General features: G+C 38.8%; 1 protein-coding gene and 1 pseudogene across 11 annotated transcripts in view; both read left to right on the top strand.

Moving 5' to 3' along the window:
• The window catches only part of Erc1 (ELKS/RAB6-interacting/CAST family member 1), a 351,181-nt gene that overhangs the window by 213,807 nt on the left and 129,727 nt on the right, over window positions 1-7,647 (top strand). The window lies entirely within an intron of this gene.
• On the top strand, window positions 666-762 carry LOC126505580 (uncharacterized; annotated as a pseudogene).

Genomic DNA, 7,647 nt, shown 5'->3' with positions numbered 1-7,647 from the left:
AAAAAAAAAAAAAAAAAAAAAAAAAAAAAAAAAAAAAAAAACAAACGCTTTCCATCAGTCAGCTGGTGGATCTATGCTGGCTACTACTTCTTTCTCCTTGTTGATTCAACTTTTGGGTCTATATTTAATAGATTTTTTTTCTCCTCCTTCTACAACCTTACCTATGAAAGTTTTTTAACTTACCATTTAAATTCATAACAAAATTTTAAAGTTAATTGTAGTCATTCAGAAAATAGTATAATCTAGTTGGAATTAAATAGACATTTCCCATATTGGGTAAGAGCTTAATAAACAATTAGGATTTTATAGATGCTGTCATCACACAGGTGAAATGTACAGTACTATAGGATCACTACAGATGTATTTAGAATACTCTTGGACTTTGTTTTTCCACCCTAGTGTTATTTATATAGGCAGTACTTAAAGTGCACTGTGCATCTGTGAGTTCATTTTCCACAGAAAGTTAAATACCAAGCGCCTGCACCACCTTACAGCAAAGGAACAGGCAATATTAAACTCTCAGACTGTGGCTTTTAAATCATAGATAAAAGTGCTTGCTGCCAATCCTGACAACTTGAATTCAACCCCTGGAACTCACATGGTTAAAGTTGTCATTTGATCTCCTGACAAGTGCCATCCGTGCACACAGACAGATTTTTAAAAGAACAGATGTGTGTTTGCTAAAACAGAACAATACAGAGAAAATTAGCATGTCTTCTACACAAGGATAAAATACAAATCTCTGAAGCATTCCATTAAAAATAAAAAAAGTATGAACAAATTCCGCTAGAAAAATAGATATGTCAATGAAAAGTAGGGGGGAAATTACCAATAAAATAAGGCATTAAGCTGACAAAGTAAAAGAATGAAATGAGAAAAATACATTCAGAACTATCTGAAGAAAATAAACAGAAGGGAAGGACATAGCTTTTAACAGTAACCCTGAATGTAATTAGTCTTAATTCTTTACTAAAAACACAGACTTGCTTAACAAATAGCATGATCAAACAGAATGCTCCCTGTAAGAGATTCATTTCACATGTGAAAACATAAACAGAATGAACGAATGAAAGTAAGCAGAATCCGTACTGCATATTGATAGTCTTTCTTAGGGTCTCTATTGCTGTGACCACAGAAACTCCTATAAGAAAAACATTTAATTGGGTGGCCTGTTTAGTTTCAGAAGTTCAGTCCATTGTCATCATGGTGGGGAGCATAGTGATGCACACAGCAGACATTATGCTGGCTACATTTTGATCAAAAAGCAACAGGAAGTGGACTGAGACACTGGGAGATATCTGAGGATAGGAAACCTCAAAGCCTGCCCCACACAATGATACACTTCCTGCAACAATGCCATACCCACTCTGACAAAGCCACACCTAATAGTCCTACTCCCTATGAGGTTATGGGGGCCAATTACATTGATCAAGGGGACATTTGTTTGTAAGTTTATGCCCCCCAACTGTTGAGGTACCCAATTTTATAAGAAACAGTCATACAAATAAAGAAATTTAGCCTTCACTGTAATAGGGGTTATTTTAATACTAAGAGCAACCCTTTGCAGAACTAGAGAAAAAGTTCTAAAATTGATATGGTAGCACCAAAACTATAAATGCCTAAAGAAACCTAAGTGTGGAGCAGTACTGCAGGCATAATACAGTTCCATTATAACACAGTGGACATGCTGTTTGCATAAATGAAGCCGTGAAGCCATGAAACATTAAGGGGATTTGAATCGGAGTATCTTCAGGACTCAATTCTCAATAGAGGTGTTAAAAATACATGTTGGAAGCTAGGCATGGTGGTGATGCTTGTATGCATTTAGGAGGCAGAGGCATCTCTCTGAGTTCAAAGCCATCTAAGCCTACACAGCGAAATGTTGTCTCAAAACCGTTTCCTGTGTAAAGGTGTGGCACCTGGTGGGTTCAGCATGCCTCAGTGGAAGGCCACATATCCAAGTGTATAGGACAGTACTAACTGTACTTCATTTTTTTTAAGAAATGAAAAAGGACAGAAAGTTAGGTTGGTGGGCAAGGGGAATGAATATTGTAGGTGAAGTTTTCTGTCTCAGCAGCCAGTTTCCAAATAACTACATATAGGTTTATTATTAATTACAAGTGCTCAACCAATGTCTCATGCTTTCTTTTTTTAGCTAGCTTTGTTGTTGTTGGTGGTTTTATTTTTGTTTTTTGAGACAGGGTTTTTCTGTAGCTTTGAAGCCTGTCTTGGAACTCACTCTACAGACCAGACTGGCCTCAAACTCATAGAGATCCAGCTGTCTCTGCCTCCTGAGTTGCTGGGATTAAACCACAAACAACTTGTACTTCTCTTCTTGCTTGCTCTGCATCTCATGGCTTCTCCTCCTACTTAGGCTTTCTCCCAAGCATTCTCTCTACCCTATAAATTCTCCCCTAGCCATCAGCCAATTTAGTTTTTATTAACAATGATTGCAACACATCTTCACAGTGTACATTACAATTTTTCCACAACATTTTCCCCTTGTGTTTAATTAAAAAGGAAGGTTTTTACTTTAACATAGTAAAATAATATATAACAGAAACAGTTATCAAGTAGGAATTATAGTTGCAATATCCAGTCCATTTGTATTTTGAAAATATTCTATCATTTATCTTATCCTTTTGAGTCTAAAGTTTTATGCCTAATTTACCTTTTATCATAACTAAGGAAATTTTTAACTATGACTCTTTAGTCTTCAGCTCCATCAAAAACCCCAGAAGGGCCCAGCGATGGTGGCGCACGCCTTTAATCCCAGCACTCGGGAGGCAGAGACAGGCGGATCTCTGTGAGTTCGAGACCAGCCTAGTCTACAAGAGCTAGTTCCAGGACAGGCTCCAAAGCCACAGAGAAACCCTGTCTCGAAAAACAAACAAACAAACAAACAAACAAAAAATCCAGAAGGGTGATGATACTTTACATAATGACAGGGACATCTGACTGGTTGGAGAGCCAGCCAAAGTTCTGTAATGTTGGAGCATCCAGCATTGGCCCGAAAGCCTAGTATATCTGACAGATTTTTTTTTTTTTTTGAGACAGGATTTCTCTCTAGCTTTGGAGCCTGTTCTGGAATTCGCTCTGTAGACAAGACTGACCTCAAACTCACAGAGATCTGCCTCCCAAGTGCTGGGATTAAAGGTGTACACCACCACTGCCTAGCTCTGACAGATTTTTGAGGAACAATAAATTTTGAAGGACTGTCCTACATTATCTTGGCAAAGTTTAGCAGTTGCTTTCTTTTGCATCCTGCTAGTGCAGTTTGTATAGAATACTGCCAGCAATTGAGGCAAGGGCAGTTTCTTTGTCCAAATGACTAGCTTTTGCCATAAAGAATGTAAACTCCATATGGAGTTCTTGGTGTCTATCATCTTCTTTTGAATTAAATTGATGCTGCCAGGAGCATACATGTCTCACTGTCATGAAAAACTTTAGGGTATTAAATATATTAAATGCTGCATTCTATAGGTTTTTGAAGTGTTTCAAGACCATCGGTCTATCTAAATGTATCTGTTTAACCTTGAAAATATACCTAATATGACTACAAGATTGATTATTACAGATGACTATTAGTCTGTTTTTAAGTATACATTGCATTTTTAAATGAGCTGTATAAACGCAATACCCCAAACAAGAGTAGAAATATACATAGATTATAACAAAATTAACTTTAAATTTGTATCAGTAAATCAAGATCTCTACCAATACATTGGTAGATTTTGAGATTAATAGTTGTTTTTTTGATTATAGTAGACTTAATAATCTACCCTTTTTTCCTATCACTCTATTATATCCCCTTTTTTCCTTTGGAGAGAGATCTTTGAATTCTTTTGTTTAGCTTTTTTTTTACTATGACCAATAATAATTCATAATCAGTCCCCCTAAACAATGACAAACATTCATAATCCATTGAATAACCAAAACCCATCTATACCCCATCTCTTGGGAATATAGGTGTCATTCTTCAGCCTACTTCCTGTTGTGTGTGGGTGCTGGTATCTTTAGGGAAACCTTTAGAAAATCAGGATAGTTGTTAAGTCTTGACTGAAATAGTTTGTGAGGTTGGACCATCTCAGCCAGCAGACTTGAAGCTATCTGGGATGCAGAATTTTGAGGAGGCTATAACAGATGTATTTTGACATACTGGATTACCTGGGCCATCTGTTTTAATTAATGTCTGGTCTCCTTCTTCTGAAAATACATAAACTTTAAAGGTAACATGCATTTTGTGTTAATACAAGTATAGACTGTGCTGTACACAGATTAGCCAAAGATGATTTTTTGTTTTATGTATGAGTAGGTAACATATATGTTATGTGTTTTGCCATATTTCTAGGTTTATTTCTTTATGTCTGTAGCCAGGATTTTCAGGGTTTTTTCCTTGATCAAACCTGATCCATATCAACCTAGAATGAATCCACAGTGTGGTGTAAATATTTTAATTTACCAAATTCCATAAAGTGGAACACATCCATCTGCCAGATTTCATTTCTCTTAGTACCCTTTGGGTTACTCCCTGCAGGCAACGGTGTTTGATTATAGAAAGAACAAGTAGGACATCTCTTTATAATGTCCTTAGCTTGTTGCCAAGTAATGGAAAATTCTTTCTTTAGGCCTTTACTATTGACATGATGCTTCTTATGAAATTCTGAGGCCTGCAACACACTTCCAATCAATAATTGATCAATCTCAGCATTGCCTTGGGCTAGAGGACCAGGCAGACCTGTATGGGACCGGATGTGTGTTATGTACATCGGACAAAGCCTGTTCCTGATTATGTCTTGTACCTGGATAAACAATGAAGTCAACTCTGTGTCATCTGGTATAAATTCAGCGGTTTCAATATGCAAGATAACTCTTTCTGCATATTGTGAATCTGTAACTATATTAAGAGGTTCTTTAAAATCCCTTAGCACCATAAGAATGGCATATAATTCTGCCTTCTGGACAGAATTATAAGGGCTTTGTTCCACCTTACTCAATTCTTGTAACCTGCTTTCCCTGATTTATTTGCATCAGTATAGTATTTGCAACAGCCCTCTGCGCAATCGGGAAGGAGTCTAGTCGCCGGAAATGGAGCAGGAAGGAGAGAGAGAGAGAGAGAGAGAGAGAGAGAGAGAGAGAGAGAGAGAAGAGGGAAGTGGCCGTTTTTTTTTAAAGAGAGAGACCACGCCCCAATGGGCTGGTATCTCAGCGGCTATTGGCTGGAGGAGCGGGAGTACCTCCCGCAACAGGAGTCAGTTCTTTTCCTTTTCACCATGTGGATTCCAGAGATTGAACTCAAGATGTCAGACTTAGCAACAGTGCCCTGGTCCTCTCTACTAGCCATCTCCCATACCAGATGCTTACATTTGTGCCTTACTCACTACTTTTGGTCCTGTACCTTGTGATGATTACCTTTTTCTTCCTATTCGATGTTATCAGAGGTTTTCTAACTTTGTTTTTTTTTTCCCAAAGAGGCAGATTTGAATAGTTTTGACTGTTATTTTTTCCTCCATTGATTTATATTTTATTATGATTTCTGTTCTTATTGTCTTTTTTTTCCACCATGCTTATTTACTCCAAGTTACTTAAATATCTTCAAGTATAATAGACACGTATAAGCTATTTACTGTGTGTGTGCGTGTGTGTGTGTGTGTGTGTGTGCAGGAGCATGGTGGGGTATGGGTGTGTAAATTTGTGTGCCCATTATTACCTTGCCATGTGTGTGTGTGTGTGTGTGTGTACATTTTTAGTTGAAGCAGGACCTAGTCCCTCCCCACTGCATTAAGACTAAGCAAGGCATCCCTCCATAGTGAATGGGATTATTAAAGCCAGCTCATGCACCAGGGATAGGTCCTAGTCCCACTGCCATGGCCTTCAGATAGACCAAGTGACAGAACTGTCTCCCACATGCAGAGGGCATAGTTCAGCTCCTGGAGGCTTCACAGGTGTTGGTCTAGAGTTCGTGAATTCCCACCAGATTGGTTCTGCTGTCTTGTGGATTTCTCCATCCAAATCTTTCATTTTTAGTGTATATATTATCTGGGATTTAATGGAAATGGGAGAGAAAGATTTGTTACTGATTTTATAATAGTTTTTGTTGTTGTTGTGTTATTATGTTTTTTTTTTTACATTGTGATGAGGAAAAATGAAAACTGTTAAGTGAAAGCAAAGGAATGATAAATACAACCACAATACAGGCTTTTAACCCACTGACCAGGTATACAGAGGGACATTAGACTTGGCTTTAAGTTTTACTCTTCTTGTTGCTTTCTTTGATATAAGAAATTTTTTTCAGCCATGCAGGGATGGCACACACATTTAATCTGTCCCAGCACTTGGGAGGCAAAGGCAGGTGAATCCCTGTGAGTTAGAGGCTAGCCTGGTCTACAAGAGCTAGTTCCAGGCTGAGACGCAGGGAAACCCTGTCTCAAAAAAATAAATAAATAAATAAATAAAAAATAAAATAAAAATATATTTTTTAGATGTCCTTTTCTCCTGCTTTCTCTAACCTCCTCTTCTCAGTTTCTGCTAGGACAGACTGAGCCACATGGCCAAGTCATGGGGAGTGGAAGTAGGGTTCCCTCTTGTCATAAGACTCATCAGCCTTAAAACTGGTATCAGAGATGGAGTCTTTTGACCAATCTCTATCAGTCTCTGAAGTCCAGAGGTAGACTGTCTTTGAGGCACATCATGGAAGAGATGGATACAAAAAAAGCCTTGAAAGGCAAAAGGTTTGGGTGCTGGTTAGATCCCCACTAAAATCTCTGCAAGTGCCTCCTATCTGGAATCTCTGAGGGTTCCTAGATCACCAGCTTTTAGGGTGTAAGAAAAAGAATAGCAAGCAGTACTGGAGAAATTGATTCATGTTTTCTATTAGGAAGAGCTTTGCTATCTACTCATTGAAAGAATTCTATTTCTTCTGGATTTGACACTGTGTGGTTCTTGTTTTTACTTACTTACTTACTTATTTATTTATTTAAGATTTCTATCTCTTCCCCGCCACTGCCTCCCATTTCCCTCCCTCTCCCCCAATCAACTCCCCCTCTCTCATCAGCCCGAAGAGCACTCAGAGTTCCCTGCCCTGTGGGAAGTCCAAGGACCTCCCACCTCCTTCCAGGTCTAGTAAGGTGAACATCCAAACAGCCTAGGCTCCCACAAAGCCAGTATATGCAGTAGGATCAAAACCCAGTGCCATTGTTCTTGACTTCTCAGCAATCCTCATTGTCTGCTATGTTCAGCGAGTCCAGTTTTGTCCCATGCTTTTTCAAACCCAGTCCAGCTGACCTTGGTGAGTTCCCGAAAGAACATCCCCATTGTCTCAGTGTGTGGGTGCACCCCTCGCGGTCCTGAGTTCCTTGCTCGTGTTCTCTCTCCTTCTGTTCCTGATTTGGACCTTGGGGTTGCAGTCCAGTGCTCCAATGTGGGACTCTGTCTCTGTCTCCTTTCATGGCCTGATGAAGGTTAATATCCAGGAGGATGCCTATATGTTTTTCTTTGGGTTCACCTTATTTAGCTTCTCTAGGATCACGAATTATAGGTTCAATGTCCTTTATTTATGGCTAGAAACCAAATATGAGTGAGTACATCCCATGTTCCTCTTTTTGGGTCTGGCTTACCTCACTCAGGATAGTGTTTTCTATTTCCATC

The sequence above is a fragment of the Alexandromys fortis genome, unplaced genomic scaffold (assembly GCF_014885135.2).
Source record: "Alexandromys fortis isolate MF-2015 unplaced genomic scaffold, M_Fortis_MF-2015_v1.1 scaffold_59, whole genome shotgun sequence".
Classification (NCBI taxonomy): Eukaryota; Metazoa; Chordata; class Mammalia; order Rodentia; family Cricetidae; genus Alexandromys; species Alexandromys fortis.
This window is presented reverse-complemented; position numbering and strand designations above follow the sequence as displayed.